This window comes from Phyllobates terribilis, unplaced genomic scaffold, assembly GCF_046119375.1.
Source record: "Phyllobates terribilis strain yellow unplaced genomic scaffold, ASM4611937v1 Scaffold_34__1_contigs__length_13252353, whole genome shotgun sequence".
NCBI lineage: Eukaryota > Metazoa > Chordata > Amphibia > Anura > Dendrobatidae > Phyllobates > Phyllobates terribilis.
Genome location: NW_027362794.1, coordinates 2720321 through 2735307, shown reverse-complemented (window position 1 = coordinate 2735307; position 14987 = coordinate 2720321). Strand labels below are relative to the sequence as shown.

Sequence of the window (14987 nt, the reverse complement as noted above, 5' to 3'; positions counted from 1 at the left end):
AAAGAGTCCATCCCAAAATCCGACAATCAAGCCAAATGAACAAAAAGCATTGAATTCAATTCTTTCTGATTTTAGAAACTGCATTAAAGAAGGGGTGCACCGGTCCTGGAGATACTGCAATACCAGGTCAATGCGTGGAGTGGACAGAGCAAGCTCTTTTTCCATCTCCCTGTTCTAAAAATCCATTTAATATATGGTCCCCAGATAGGGGACGTATCAGATATTAAACTGATAAGAACAGATACTACACTTGATCTTAGCCAAAAGGCCGAGAAGCGATAACTAGAATTGGTTTCCGACTACGGTGCCACCCAAGGATTCTGAAAAGTCCATTTGTGGAGATGGCCACCTGGACTCCCGTTAAGAAGACATGCTGTCAACCTCTAGATCCCTCACATGCCTGCACTTTTCGGCTTGCTGCTGCTGCAATCCACGCGTTTTAGATCTGCATAACTCCACCTCTTTTAGCACAGTACCCTCAACCCCCGGCTGTTCCCACCCGCCTCAACACCGTTGGAAGGGAGGAGAACCAATTAAGGCGGGGGGGGGGTGGAACGAGCAGCTGTCTACCCTTAGCAGGAGGGTTGCTGATTAATTACCTCTCCTGCTGCTGCTGCTGGCTGTCCAGCAGCAGACTGAAGGTGGCTGCTGCTGTGCGCAGGTATATAAAGGCTCAGAGCCTATTATGACACGCGCAGCCAGCGTTCCATTGCCACATTCCGTCTACTGCAGGCGGGATACCTGGATGGCTGAATGTCACTGAGAAGCTCACAGAGACCGCCATAAGCAACAGTTTAAAAGAATGCCACAGACTAATCAACCAAACTTTTTGGGTTGGTTTCTCTTTTATAGTCTGCAGGCATTAAATGAAAGAAGTCAGTGTTCCAGCAGAGGGAGACAACGTTTCAGAAAAGGCATTGTAGCAAACCAAAAAAGAAATTTTAAGCGCAGCAGAGTAACCAGCTCACATACCTGTTAGCTCAGGTGAGTTTAAAAGGCTGCTGTTGATAACAAGGGCATTTGCTAAATAGATGGTGTGTGTGCAACAATATACTGAAAGGTCAATTATATTGTGCAGCTTATCTCACCACCTGTAGTTATTTAGGTGAAAGCTCCAAAATGCTTGCCTAATATGTCTGTTTATCCAAAAGGAAGTATAGAGGGAGAGCTAGATAGATAGCATTGCATTACATTACATGGCAATGCAATGCACAGTTGCTGAAGTTGAACCAAAATGAGCTTGTCATCTGGCTTCTGCAACTTTTAACATGAAAAATCCAATGAGGAGAAGAAAAGCAAAGCCAAAGAGTCCATCCCAAAATCCGACAAACAAGCCAAATGAACAAAAAGCATTGAATTCAATTCTTTCTGATTTTAGAAACTGCATTAAAGAAGGGGTGCACCGGTCCTCGAGATACTGCAATACCAGGTCAATGCGTGGAGTGGACAGAGCAAGCTCTTTTTCCATCTCCCTGTTCTAAAAATCCATTTAATATATGGTCCCCAGATAGGGGACGTATCAGATATTAAACTGATAAGAACAGATACTACACTTGATCTTAGCCAAAAGGCCGAGAAGCGATAACCAGAATTGGTTTCCGACTACGGTGCCACCCAAGGATTCTGAAAAGTCCATTTGTGGAGATGGCCACCTGGACTCCCGTTAAGAAGACATGCTGTCAACCTCTAGATCCCTCACATGCCTGCACTTTTCGGCTTGCTGCTGCTGCAATCCACGCGTTTTAGATCTGCATAACTCCACCTCTTTTAGCACAGTACCCTCAACCCCCGGCTGTTCCCACCCGCCTCAACACCGTTGGAAGGGAGGAGAACCAATTAAGGCGGGGGGGGGGTGGAACGAGCAGCTGTCTACCCTTAGCAGGAGGGTTGCTGATTAATTACCTCTCCTGCTGCTGCTGCTGCTGCTGGCTGTCCAGCAGCAGACTGAAGGTGGCTGCTGCTGTGCGCAGGTATATAAAGGCTCAGAGCCTATTATGACACGCGCAGCCAGCGTTCCATTGCCACATTCCGTCTACTGCAGGCGGGATACCTGGATGGCTGAATGTCACTGAGAAGCTCACAGAGACCGCCATAAGCAACAGTTTAAAAGAATGCCACAGACTAATCAACCAAACTTTTTGGGTTGGTTTCTCTTTTATAGTCTGCAGGCATTAAATGAAAGAAGTCAGTGTTCCAGCAGAGGGAGACAACGTTTCAGAAAAGGCATTGTAGCAAACCAAAAAAGAAATTTTAAGCGCAGCAGAGTAACCAGCTCACATACCTGTTAGCTCAGGTGAGTTTAAAAGGCTGCTGTTGATAACAAGGGCATTTGCTAAATATATGGTGTGTGTGCAACAATATACTGAAAGGTCAATTATATTGTGCAGCTTATCTCACCACCTGTAGTTATTTAGGTGAAAGCTCCAAAATGCTTGCCTAATATGTCTGTTTATCCAAAAGGAAGTATAGAGGGAGAGCTAGATAGATAGCATTGCATTACATTACATGGCAATGCAATGCACAGTTGCTGAAGTTGAACCAAAATGAGCTTGTCATCTGGCTTCTGCAACTTTTAACATGAAAAATCCAATGAGGAGAAGAAAAGCAAAGCCAAAGAGTCCATCCCAAAATCCGACAAACAAGCCAAATGAACAAAAAGCATTGAATTCAATTCTTTCTGATTTTAGAAACTGCATTAAAGAAGGGGTGCACCGGTCCTGGAGATACTGCAATACCAGGTCAATGCGTGGAGTGGACAGAGCAAGCTCTTTTTCCATCTCCCTGTTCTAAAAATCCATTTAATATATGGTCCCCAGATAGGGGACGTATCAGATATTAAACTGATAAGAACAGATACTACACTTGATCTTAGCCAAAAGGCCGAGAAGCGATAACCAGAATTGGTTTCCGACTACGGTGCCACCCAAGGATTCTGAAAAGTCCATTTGTGGAGATGGCCACCTGGACTCCCGTTAAGAAGACATGCTGTCAACCTCTAGATCCCTCACATGCCTGCACTTTTCGGCTTGCTGCTGCTGCAATGCACGCATTTTAGATCTGCATAACTCCACCTCTTTTAGCACAGTACCCTCAACCCCCGGCTGTTCCCACCCGCCTCAACACCGTTGGAAGGGAGGAGAACCAATTAAGGCGGGGGGGGGGGGGGGTGGAACGAGCAGCTGTCTACCCTTAGCAGGAGGGTTGCTGATTAATTACCTCTCCTGCTGCTGCTGCTACTGCTGGCTGTCCAGCAGCAGACTGAAGGTGGCTGCTGCTGTGCGCAGGTATATAAAGGCTCAGAGCCTATTATGACACGCGCAGCCAGCGTTCCATTGCCACATTCCGTCTACTGCAGGCGGGATACCTGGATGGCTGAATGTCACTGAGAAGCTCACAGAGACCGCCATAAGCAACAGTTTAAAAGAATGCCACAGACTAATCAACCAAACTTTTTGGGTTGGTTTCTCTTTTATAGTCTGCAGGCATTAAATGAAAGAAGTCAGTGTTCCAGCAGAGGGAGACAACGTTTCAGAAAAGGCATTGTAGCAAACCAAAAAAGAAATTTTAAGCGCAGCAGAGTAACCAGCTCACATACCTGTTAGCTCAGGTGAGTTTAAAAGGCTGCTGTTGATAACAAGGGCATTTGCTAAATAGATGGTGTGTGTGCAACAATATACTGAAAGGTCAATTATATTGTGCAGCTTATCTCACCACCTGTAGTTATTTAGGTGAAAGCTCCAAAATGCTTGCCTAATATGTCTGTTTATCCAAAAGGAAGTATAGAGGGAGAGCTAGATAGATAGCATTGCATTACATTACATGGCAATGCAATGCACAGTTGCTGAAGTTGAACCAAAATGAGCTTGTCATCTGGCTTCTGCAACTTTTAACATGAAAAATCCAATGAGGAGAAGAAAAGCAAAGCCAAAGAGTCCATCCCAAAATCCGACAAACAAGCCAAATGAACAAAAAGCATTGAATTCAATTCTTTCTGATTTTAGAAACTGCATTAAAGAAGGGGTGCACCGGTCCTGGAGATACTGCAATACCAGGTCAATGCGTGGAGTGGACAGAGCAAGCTCTTTTTCCATCTCCCTGTTCTAAAAATCCATTTAATATATGGTCCCCAGATAGGGGACGTATCAGATATTAAACTGATAAGAACAGATACTACACTTGATCTTAGCCAAAAGGCCGAGAAGCGATAACCAGAATTGGTTTCCGACTACGGTGCCACCCAAGGATTCTGAAAAGTCCATTTGTGGAGATGGCCACCTGGACTCCCGTTAAGAAGACATGCTGTCAACCTCTAGATCCCTCACATGCCTGCACTTTTCGGCTTGCTGCTGCTGCAATCCACGCGTTTTAGATCTGCATAACTCCACCTCTTTTAGCACAGTACCCTCAACCCCCGGCTGTTCCCACCCGCCTCAACACCGTTGGAAGGGAGGAGAACCAATTAAGGCGGGGGGGGGGTGGAACGAGCAGCTGTCTACCCTTAGCAGGAGGGTTGCTGATTAATTACCTCTCCTGCTGCTGCTGCTGCTGGCTGTCCAGCAGCATACTGAAGGTGGCTGCTGCTGTGCGCAGGTATATAAAGGCTCAGAGCCTATTATGACACGCGCAGCCAGCGTTCCATTGCCACATTCCGTCTACTGCAGGCGGGATACCTGGATGGCTGAATGTCACTGAGAAGCTCACAGAGACCGCCATAAGCAACAGTTTAAAAGAATGCCACAGACTAATCAACCAAACTTTTTGGGTTGGTTTCTCTTTTATAGTCTGCAGGCATTAAATGAAAGAAGTCAGTGTTCCAGCAGAGGGAGACAACGTTTCAGAAAAGGCATTGTAGCAAACCAAAAAAGAAATTTTAAGCGCAGCAGAGTAACCAGCTCACATACCTGTTAGCTCAGGTGAGTTTAAAAGGCTGCTGTTGATAACAAGGGCATTTGCTAAATAGATGGTGTGTGTGCAACAATATACTGAAAGGTCAATTATATTGTGCAGCTTATCTCACCACCTGTAGTTATTTAGGTGAAAGCTCCAAAATGCTTGCCTAATATGTCTGTTTATCCAAAAGGAAGTATAGAGGGAGAGCTAGATAGATAGCATTGCATTACATTACATGGCAATGCAATGCACAGTTGCTGAAGTTGAACCAAAATGAGCTTGTCATCTGGCTTCTGCAACTTTTAACATGAAAAATCCAATGAGGAGAAGAAAAGCAAAGCCAAAGAGTCCATCCCAAAATCCGACAAACAAGCCAAATGAACAAAAAGCATTGAATTCAATTCTTTCTGATTTTAGAAACTGCATTAAAGAAGGGGTGCACCGGTCCTGGAGATACTGCAATACCAGGTCAATGCGTGGAGTGGACAGAGCAAGCTCTTTTTCCATCTCCCTGTTCTAAAAATCCATTTAATATATGGTCCCCAGATAGGGGACGTATCAGATATTAAACTGATAAGAACAGATACTACACTTGATCTTAGCCAAAAGGCCGAGAAGCGATAACCAGAATTGGTTTCCGACTACGGTGCCACCCAAGGATTCTGAAAAGTCCATTTGTGGAGATGGCCACCTGGACTCCCGTTAAGAAGACATGCTGTCAACCTCTAGATCCCTCACATGCCTGCACTTTTCGGCTTGCTGCTGCTGCAATCCACGCGTTTTAGATCTGCATAACTCCACCTCTTTTAGCACAGTACCCTCAACCCCCGGCTGTTCCCACCCGCCTCAACACCGTTGGAAGGGAGGAGAACCAATTAAGGCGGGGGGGGGGGGGTGGAACGAGCAGCTGTCTACCCTTAGCAGGAGGGTTGCTGATTAATTACCTCTCCTGCTGCTGCTGCTACTGCTGGCTGTCCAGCAGCAGACTGAAGGTGGCTGCTGCTGTGCGCAGGTATATAAAGGCTCAGAGCCTATTATGACACGCGCAGCCAGCGTTCCATTGCCACATTCCGTCTACTGCAGGCGGGATACCTGGATGGCTGAATGTCACTGAGAAGCTCACAGAGACCGCCATAAGCAACAGTTTAAAAGAATGCCACAGACTAATCAACCAAACTTTTTGGGTTGGTTTCTCTTTTATAGTCTGCAGGCATTAAATGAAAGAAGTCAGTGTTCCAGCAGAGGGAGACAACGTTTCAGAAAAGGCATTGTAGCAAACCAAAAAAGAAATTTTAAGCGCAGCAGAGTAACCAGCTCACATACCTGTTAGCTCAGGTGAGTTTAAAAGGCTGCTGTTGATAACAAGGGCATTTGCTAAATAGATGGTGTGTGTGCAACAATATACTGAAAGGTCAATTATATTGTGCAGCTTATCTCACCACCTGTAGTTATTTAGGTGAAAGCTCCAAAATGCTTGCCTAATATGTCTGTTTATCCAAAAGGAAGTATAGAGGGAGAGCTAGATAGATAGCATTGCATTACATTACATGGCAATGCAATGCACAGTTGCTGAAGTTGAACCAAAATGAGCTTGTCATCTGGCTTCTGCAACTTTTAACATGAAAAATCCAATGAGGAGAAGAAAAGCAAAGCCAAAGAGTCCATCCCAAAATCCGACAAACAAGCCAAATGAACAAAAAGCATTGAATTCAATTCTTTCTGATTTTAGAAACTGCATTAAAGAAGGGGTGCACCGGTCCTGGAGATACTGCAATACCAGGTCAATGCGTGGAGTGGACAGAGCAAGCTCTTTTTCCATCTCCCTGTTCTAAAAATCCATTTAATATATGGTCCCCAGATAGGGGACGTATCAGATATTAAACTGATAAGAACAGATACTACACTTGATCTTAGCCAAAAGGCCGAGAAGCGATAACCAGAATTGGTTTCCGACTACGGTGCCACCCAAGGATTCTGAAAAGTCCATTTGTGGAGATGGCCACCTGGACTCCCGTTAAGAAGACATGCTGTCAACCTCTAGATCCCTCACATGCCTGCACTTTTCGGCTTGCTGCTGCTGCAATCCACGCGTTTTAGATCTGCATAACTCCACCTCTTTTAGCACAGTACCCTCAACCCCCGGCTGTTCCCACCCGCCTCAACACCGTTGGAAGGGAGGAGAACCAATTAAGGCGGGGGGGGGGTGGAACGAGCAGCTGTCTACCCTTAGCAGGAGGGTTGCTGATTAATTACCTCTCCTGCTGCTGCTGCTGCTGGCTGTCCAGCAGCATACTGAAGGTGGCTGCTGCTGTGCGCAGGTATATAAAGGCTCAGAGCCTATTATGACACGCGCAGCCAGCGTTCCATTGCCACATTCCGTCTACTGCAGGCGGGATACCTGGATGGCTGAATGTCACTGAGAAGCTCACAGAGACCGCCATAAGCAACAGTTTAAAAGAATGCCACAGACTAATCAACCAAACTTTTTGGGTTGGTTTCTCTTTTATAGTCTGCAGGCATTAAATGAAAGAAGTCAGTGTTCCAGCAGAGGGAGACAACGTTTCAGAAAAGGCATTGTAGCAAACCAAAAAAGAAATTTTAAGCGCAGCAGAGTAACCAGCTCACATACCTGTTAGCTCAGGTGAGTTTAAAAGGCTGCTGTTGATAACAAGGGCATTTGCTAAATAGATGGTGTGTGTGCAACAATATACTGAAAGGTCAATTATATTGTGCAGCTTATCTCACCACCTGTAGTTATTTAGGTGAAAGCTCCAAAATGCTTGCCTAATATGTCTGTTTATCCAAAAGGAAGTATAGAGGGAGAGCTAGATAGATAGCATTGCATTACATTACATGGCAATGCAATGCACAGTTGCTGAAGTTGAACCAAAATGAGCTTGTCATCTGGCTTCTGCAACTTTTAACATGAAAAATCCAATGAGGAGAAGAAAAGCAAAGCCAAAGAGTCCATCCCAAAATCCGACAAACAAGCCAAATGAACAAAAAGCATTGAATTCAATTCTTTCTGATTTTAGAAACTGCATTAAAGAAGGGGTGCACCGGTCCTGGAGATACTGCAATACCAGGTCAATGCGTGGAGTGGACAGAGCAAGCTCTTTTTCCATCTCCCTGTTCTAAAAATCCATTTAATATATGGTCCCCAGATAGGGGACGTATCAGATATTAAACTGATAAGAACAGATACTACACTTGATCTTAGCCAAAAGGCCGAGAAGCGATAACCAGAATTGGTTTCCGACTACGGTGCCACCCAAGGATTCTGAAAAGTCCATTTGTGGAGATGGCCACCTGGACTCCCGTTAAGAAGACATGCTGTCAACCTCTAGATCCCTCACATGCCTGCACTTTTCGGCTTGCTGCTGCTGCAATCCACGCGTTTTAGATCTGCATAACTCCACCTCTTTTAGCACAGTACCCTCAACCCCCGGCTGTTCCCACCCGCCTCAACACCGTTGGAAGGGAGGAGAACCAATTAAGGCGGGGGGGGGGGGGTGGAACGAGCAGCTGTCTACCCTTAGCAGGAGGGTTGCTGATTAATTACCTCTCCTGCTGCTGCTGCTACTGCTGGCTGTCCAGCAGCAGACTGAAGGTGGCTGCTGCTGTGCGCAGGTATATAAAGGCTCAGAGCCTATTATGACACGCGCAGCCAGCGTTCCATTGCCACATTCCGTCTACTGCAGGCGGGATACCTGGATGGCTGAATGTCACTGAGAAGCTCACAGAGACCGCCATAAGCAACAGTTTAAAAGAATGCCACAGACTAATCAACCAAACTTTTTGGGTTGGTTTCTCTTTTATAGTCTGCAGGCATTAAATGAAAGAAGTCAGTGTTCCAGCAGAGGGAGACAACGTTTCAGAAAAGGCATTGTAGCAAACCAAAAAAGAAATTTTAAGCGCAGCAGAGTAACCAGCTCACATACCTGTTAGCTCAGGTGAGTTTAAAAGGCTGCTGTTGATAACAAGGGCATTTGCTAAATAGATGGTGTGTGTGCAACAATATACTGAAAGGTCAATTATATTGTGCAGCTTATCTCACCACCTGTAGTTATTTAGGTGAAAGCTCCAAAATGCTTGCCTAATATGTCTGTTTATCCAAAAGGAAGTATAGAGGGAGAGCTAGATAGATAGCATTGCATTACATTACATGGCAATGCAATGCACAGTTGCTGAAGTTGAACCAAAATGAGCTTGTCATCTGGCTTCTGCAACTTTTAACATGAAAAATCCAATGAGGAGAAGAAAAGCAAAGCCAAAGAGTCCATCCCAAAATCCGACAAACAAGCCAAATGAACAAAAAGCATTGAATTCAATTCTTTCTGATTTTAGAAACTGCATTAAAGAAGGGGTGCACCGGTCCTGGAGATACTGCAATACCAGGTCAATGCGTGGAGTGGACAGAGCAAGCTCTTTTTCCATCTACCTGTTCTAAATATCCATTTAATATATGGTCCCCAGATAGGGGACGTATCAGATATTAAACTGATAAGAACAGATACTACACTTGATCTTAGCCAAAAGGCCGAGAAGCGATAACCAGAATTGGTTTCCGACTACGGTGCCACCCAAGGATTCTGAAAAGTCCATTTGTGGAGATGGCCACCTGGACTCCCGTTAAGAAGACATGCTGTCAACCTCTAGATCCCTCACATGCCTGCACTTTTCGGCTTGCTGCTGCTGCAATCCACGTGTTTTAGATCTGCATAACTCCACCTCTTTTAGCACAGTACCCTCAACCCCCGGCTGTTCCCACCCGCCTCAACACCGTTGGAAGGGAGGAGAACCAATTAAGGCGGGGGGGGGGTGGAACGAGCAGCTGTCTACCCTTAGCAGGAGGGTTGCTGATTAATTATCTCTCCTGCTGCTGCTGCTGCTGCTGGCTGTCCAGCAGCAGACTGAAGGTGGCTGCTGCTGTGCGCAGGTATATAAAGGCTCAGAGCCTATTATGACACGCGCAGCCAGCGTTCCATTGCCACATTCCGTCTACTGCAGGCGGGATACCTGGATGGCTGAATGTCACTGAGAAGCTCACAGAGACCGCCATAAGCAACAGTTTAAAAGAATGCCACAGACTAATCAACCAAACTTTTTGGGTTGGTTTCTCTTTTATAGTCTGCAGGCATTAAATGAAAGAAGTCAGTGTTCCAGCAGAGGGAGACAACGTTTCAGAAAAGGCATTGTAGCAAACCAAAAAAGAAATTTTAAGCGCAGCAGAGTAACCAGCTCACATACCTGTTAGCTCAGGTGAGTTTAAAAGGCTGCTGTTGATAACAAGGGCATTTGCTAAATAGATGGTGTGTGTGCAACAATATACTGAAAGGTCAATTATATTGTGCAGCTTATCTCACCACCTGTAGTTATTTAGGTGAAAGCTCCAAAATGCTTGCCTAATATGTCTGTTTATCCAAAAGGAAGTATAGAGGGAGAGCTAGATAGATAGCATTGCATTACATTACATGGCAATGCAATGCACAGTTGCTGAAGTTGAACCAAAATGAGCTTGTCATCTGGCTTCTGCAACTTTTAACATGAAAAATCCAATGAGGAGAAGAAAAGCAAAGCCAAAGAGTCCATCCCAAAATCCGACAAACAAGCCAAATGAACAAAAAGCATTGAATTCAATTCTTTCTGATTTTAGAAACTGCATTAAAGAAGGGGTGCACCGGTCCTGGAGATACTGCAATACCAGGTCAATGCGTGGAGTGGACAGAGCAAGCTCTTTTTCCATCTCCCTGTTCTAAAAATCCATTTAATATATGGTCCCCAGATAGGGGACGTATCAGATATTAAACTGATAAGAACAGATACTACACTTGATCTTAGCCAAAAGGCCGAGAAGCGATAACCAGAATTGGTTTCCGACTACGGTGCCACCCAAGGATTCTGAAAAGTCCATTTGTGGAGATGGCCACCTGGACTCCCGTTAAGAAGACATGCTGTCAACCTCTAGATCCCTCACATGCCTGCACTTTTCGGCTTGCTGCTGCTGCAATCCACGCGTTTTAGATCTGCATAACTCCACCTCTTTTAGCACAGTACCCTCAACCCCCGGCTGTTCCCACCCGCCTCAACACCGTTGGAAGGGAGGAGAACCAATTAAGGCGGGGGGGGGGGGGGTGGAACGAGCAGCTGTCTACCCTTAGCAGGAGGGTTTCTGATTAATTACCTCTCCTGCTGCTGCTGCTGCTGCTGCTGGCTGTCCAGCAGCAGACTGAAGGTGGCTGCTGCTGTGCGCAGGTATATAAAGGCTCAGAGCCTATTATGACACGCGCAGCCAGCGTTCCATTGCCACATTCCGTCTACTGCAGGCGGGATACCTGGATGGCTGAATGTCACTGAGAAGCTCACAGAGACCGCCATAAGCAACAGTTTAAAAGAATGCCACAGACTAATCAACCAAACTTTTTGGGTTGGTTTCTCTTTTATAGTCTGCAGGCATTAAATGAAAGAAGTCAGTGTTCCAGCAGAGGGAGACAACGTTTCAGAAAAGGCATTGTAGCAAACCAAAAAAGAAATTTTAAGCGCAGCAGAGTAACCAGCTCACATACCTGTTAGCTCAGGTGAGTTTAAAAGGCTGCTGTTGATAACAAGGGCATTTGCTAAATAGATGGTGTGTGTGCAACAATATACTGAAAGGTCAATTATATTGTGCAGCTTATCTCACCACCTGTAGTTATTTAGGTGAAAGCTCCAAAATGCTTGCCTAATATGTCTGTTTATCCAAAAGGAAATATAGAGGGAGAGCTAGATAGATAGCATTGCATTACATTACATGGCAATGCAATGCACAGTTGCTGAAGTTGAACCAAAATGAGCTTGTCATCTGGCTTCTGCAACTTTTAACATGAAAAATCCAATGAGGAGAAGAAAAGCAAAGCCAAAGAGTCCATCCCAAAATCCGACAAACAAGCCAAATGAACAAAAAGCATTGAATTCAATTCTTTCTGATTTTAGAAACTGCATTAAAGAAGGGGTGCACCGGTCCTGGAGATACTGCAATACCAGGTCAATGCGTGGAGTGGACAGAGCAAGCTCTTTTTCCATCTCCCTGTTCTAAAAATCCATTTAATATATGGTCCCCAGATAGGGGACGTATCAGATATTAAACTGATAAGAACAGATACTACACTTGATCTTAGCCAAAAGGCCGAGAAGCGATAACCAGAATTGGTTTCCGACTACGGTGCCACCCAAGGATTCTGAAAAGTCCATTTGTGGAGATGGCCACCTGGACTCCCGTTAAGAAGACATGCTGTCAACCTCTAGATCCCTCACATGCCTGCACTTTTCGGCTTGCTGCTGCTGCAATCCACGCGTTTTAGATCTGCATAACTCCACCTCTTTTAGCACAGTACCCTCAACCCCCGGCTGTTCCCACCCGCCTCAACACCGTTGGAAGGGAGGAGAACCAATTAAGGCGGGGGGGGGGTGGAACGAGCAGCTGTCTACCCTTAGCAGGAGGGTTGCTGATTAATTACCTCTCCTGCTGCTGCTGCTGCTGCTGGCTGTCCAGCAGCAGACTGAAGGTGGCTGCTGCTGTGCGCAGGTATATAAAGGCTCAGAGCCTATTATGACACGCGCAGCCAGCGTTACATTGCCACATTCCGTCTACTGCAGGCGGGATACCTGGATGGCTGAATGTCACTGAGAAGCTCACAGAGACCGCCATAAGCAACAGTTTAAAAGAATGCCACAGACTAATCAACCAAACTTTTTGGGTTGGTTTCTCTTTTATAGTCTGCAGGCATTAAATGAAAGAAGTCAGTGTTCCAGCAGAGGGAGACAACGTTTCAGAAAAGGCATTGTAGCAAACCAAAAAAGAAATTTTAAGCGCAGCAGAGTAACCAGCTCACATACCTGTTAGCTCAGGTGAGTTTAAAAGGCTGCTGTTGATAACAAGGGCATTTGCTAAATAGATGGTGTGTGTGCAACAATATACTGAAAGGTCAATTATATTGTGCAGCTTATCTCACCACCTGTAGTTATTTAGGTGAAAGCTCCAAAATGCTTGCCTAATATGTCTGTTTATCCAAAAGGAAGTATAGAGGGAGAGCTAGATAGATAGCATTGCATTACATTACATGGCAATGCAATGCACAGTTGCTGAAGTTGAACCAAAATGAGCTTGTCATCTGGCTTCTGCAACTTTTAACATGAAAAATCCAATGAGGAGAAGAAAAGCAAAGCCAAAGAGTCCATCCCAAAATCTGACAAACAAGCCAAATGAACAAAAAGCATTGAATTCAATTCTTTCTGATTTTAGAAACTGCATTAAAGAAGGGGTGCACCGGTCCTGGAGATACTGCAATACCAGGTCAATGCGTGGAGTGGACAGAGCAAGCTCTTTTTCCATCTCCCTGTTCTAAAAATCCATTTAATATATGGTCCCCAGATAGGGGACGTATCAGATATTAAACTGATAAGAACAGATACTACACTTGATCTTAGCCAAAAGGCCGAGAAGCGATAACCAGAATTGGTTTCCGACTACAGTGCCACCCAAGGATTCTGAAAAGTCCATTTGTGGAGATGGCCACCTGGACTCCCGTTAAGAAGACATGCTGTCAACCTCTAGATCCCTCACATGCCTGCACTTTTCGGCTTGCTGCTGCTGCAATCCACGCGTTTTAGATCTGCATAACTCCACCTCTTTTAGCACAGTACCCTCAACCCCCGGCTGTTCCCACCCGCCTCAACACCGTTGGAAGGGAGGAGAACCAATTAAGGCGGGGGGGGGGGGGGTGGAACGAGCAGCTGTCTACCCTTAGCAGGAGGGTTTCTGATTAATTACCTCTCCTGCTGCTGCTGCTGCTGCTGCTGGCTGTCCAGCAGCAGACTGAAGGTGGCTGCTGCTGTGCGCAGGTATATAAAGGCTCAGAGCCTATTATGACACGCGCAGCCAGCGTTCCATTGCCACATTCCGTCTACTGCAGGCGGGATACCTGGATGGCTGAATGTCACTGAGAAGCTCACAGAGACCGCCATAAGCAACAGTTTAAAAGAATGCCACAGACTAATCAACCAAACTTTTTGGGTTGGTTTCTCTTTTATAGTCTGCAGGCATTAAATGAAAGAAGTCAGTGTTCCAGCAGAGGGAGACAACGTTTCAGAAAAGGCATTGTAGCAAACCAAAAAAGAAATTTTAAGCGCAGCAGAGTAACCAGCTCACATACCTGTTAGCTCAGGTGAGTTTAAAAGGCTGCTGTTGATAACAAGGGCATTTGCTAAATAGATGGTGTGTGTGCAACAATATACTGAAAGGTCAATTATATTGTGCAGCTTATCTCACCACCTGTAGTTATTTAGGTGAAAGCTCCAAAATGCTTGCCTAATATGTCTGTTTATCCAAAAGGAAATATAGAGGGAGAGCTAGATAGATAGCATTGCATTACATTACATGGCAATGCAATGCACAGTTGCTGAAGTTGAACCAAAATGAGCTTGTCATCTGGCTTCTGCAACTTTTAACATGAAAAATCCAATGAGGAGAAGAAAAGCAAAGCCAAAGAGTCCATCCCAAAATCCGACAAACAAGCCAAATGAACAAAAAGCATTGAATTCAATTCTTTCTGATTTTAGAAACTGCATTAAAGAAGGGGTGCACCGGTCCTGGAGATACTGCAATACCAGGTCAATGCGTGGAGTGGACAGAGCAAGCTCTTTTTCCATCTCCCTGTTCTAAAAATCCATTTAATATATGGTCCCCAGATAGGGGACGTATCAGATATTAAACTGATAAGAACAGATACTACACTTGATCTTAGCCAAAAGGCCGAGAAGCGATAACCAGAATTGGTTTCCGACTACGGTGCCACCCAAGGATTCTGAAAAGTCCATTTGTGGAGATGGCCACCTGGACTCCCGTTAAGAAGACATGCTGTCAACCTCTAGATCCCTCACATGCCTGCACTTTTCGGCTTGCTGCTGCTGCAATCCACGCGTTTTAGATCTGCATAACTCCACCTCTTTTAGCACAGTACCCTCAACCCCGGCTGTTCCCACCCGCCTCAACACCGTTGGAAGGGAGGAGAACCAATTAAGGCGGGGGGGGGGTGGAACGAGCAGCTGTCTACCCTTAG

General features: G+C 45.4%; 12 non-coding genes across 12 annotated transcripts; all 12 read right to left on the bottom strand.

The window, feature by feature from the left end:
* Positions 1 to 89: 89 nt before the first annotated feature.
* On the bottom strand, positions 90 to 280 carry LOC141181472 (U2 spliceosomal RNA). Its single transcript, XR_012257046.1, has one exon. It is a non-coding gene; the product is annotated as a U2 spliceosomal RNA (small nuclear RNA).
* Positions 281 to 1392: 1112 nt separating this feature from the next.
* LOC141181818 (U2 spliceosomal RNA) lies at positions 1393 to 1583 on the bottom strand. Its single transcript, XR_012257359.1, has one exon. It is a non-coding gene; the product is annotated as a U2 spliceosomal RNA (small nuclear RNA).
* A 1118-nt stretch (positions 1584 to 2701) lies between these two features.
* Positions 2702 to 2892, bottom strand: LOC141181460 (U2 spliceosomal RNA). Its single transcript, XR_012257035.1, has one exon. It is a non-coding gene; the product is annotated as a U2 spliceosomal RNA (small nuclear RNA).
* A 1123-nt stretch (positions 2893 to 4015) lies between these two features.
* Positions 4016 to 4206, bottom strand: LOC141181448 (U2 spliceosomal RNA). Its single transcript, XR_012257024.1, has one exon. It is a non-coding gene; the product is annotated as a U2 spliceosomal RNA (small nuclear RNA).
* Positions 4207 to 5321: 1115 nt separating this feature from the next.
* On the bottom strand, positions 5322 to 5512 carry LOC141181435 (U2 spliceosomal RNA). Its single transcript, XR_012257012.1, has one exon. It is a non-coding gene; the product is annotated as a U2 spliceosomal RNA (small nuclear RNA).
* A 1121-nt stretch (positions 5513 to 6633) lies between these two features.
* Positions 6634 to 6824, bottom strand: LOC141181423 (U2 spliceosomal RNA). The gene has a single exon (XR_012257001.1). It is a non-coding gene; the product is annotated as a U2 spliceosomal RNA (small nuclear RNA).
* A 1115-nt stretch (positions 6825 to 7939) lies between these two features.
* On the bottom strand, positions 7940 to 8130 carry LOC141181411 (U2 spliceosomal RNA). Its single transcript, XR_012256990.1, has one exon. It is a non-coding gene; the product is annotated as a U2 spliceosomal RNA (small nuclear RNA).
* Positions 8131 to 9251: 1121 nt separating this feature from the next.
* Positions 9252 to 9442, bottom strand: LOC141181843 (U2 spliceosomal RNA). Its single transcript, XR_012257382.1, has one exon. It is a non-coding gene; the product is annotated as a U2 spliceosomal RNA (small nuclear RNA).
* Positions 9443 to 10560: 1118 nt separating this feature from the next.
* On the bottom strand, positions 10561 to 10751 carry LOC141181399 (U2 spliceosomal RNA). Its single transcript, XR_012256979.1, has one exon. It is a non-coding gene; the product is annotated as a U2 spliceosomal RNA (small nuclear RNA).
* A 1125-nt stretch (positions 10752 to 11876) lies between these two features.
* LOC141181386 (U2 spliceosomal RNA) lies at positions 11877 to 12067 on the bottom strand. The gene has a single exon (XR_012256968.1). It is a non-coding gene; the product is annotated as a U2 spliceosomal RNA (small nuclear RNA).
* Positions 12068 to 13185: 1118 nt separating this feature from the next.
* LOC141181374 (U2 spliceosomal RNA) lies at positions 13186 to 13376 on the bottom strand. The gene has a single exon (XR_012256957.1). It is a non-coding gene; the product is annotated as a U2 spliceosomal RNA (small nuclear RNA).
* Positions 13377 to 14501: 1125 nt separating this feature from the next.
* On the bottom strand, positions 14502 to 14692 carry LOC141181362 (U2 spliceosomal RNA). Its single transcript, XR_012256946.1, has one exon. It is a non-coding gene; the product is annotated as a U2 spliceosomal RNA (small nuclear RNA).
* Between the last annotated feature and the right edge of the window lie 295 nt (positions 14693 to 14987).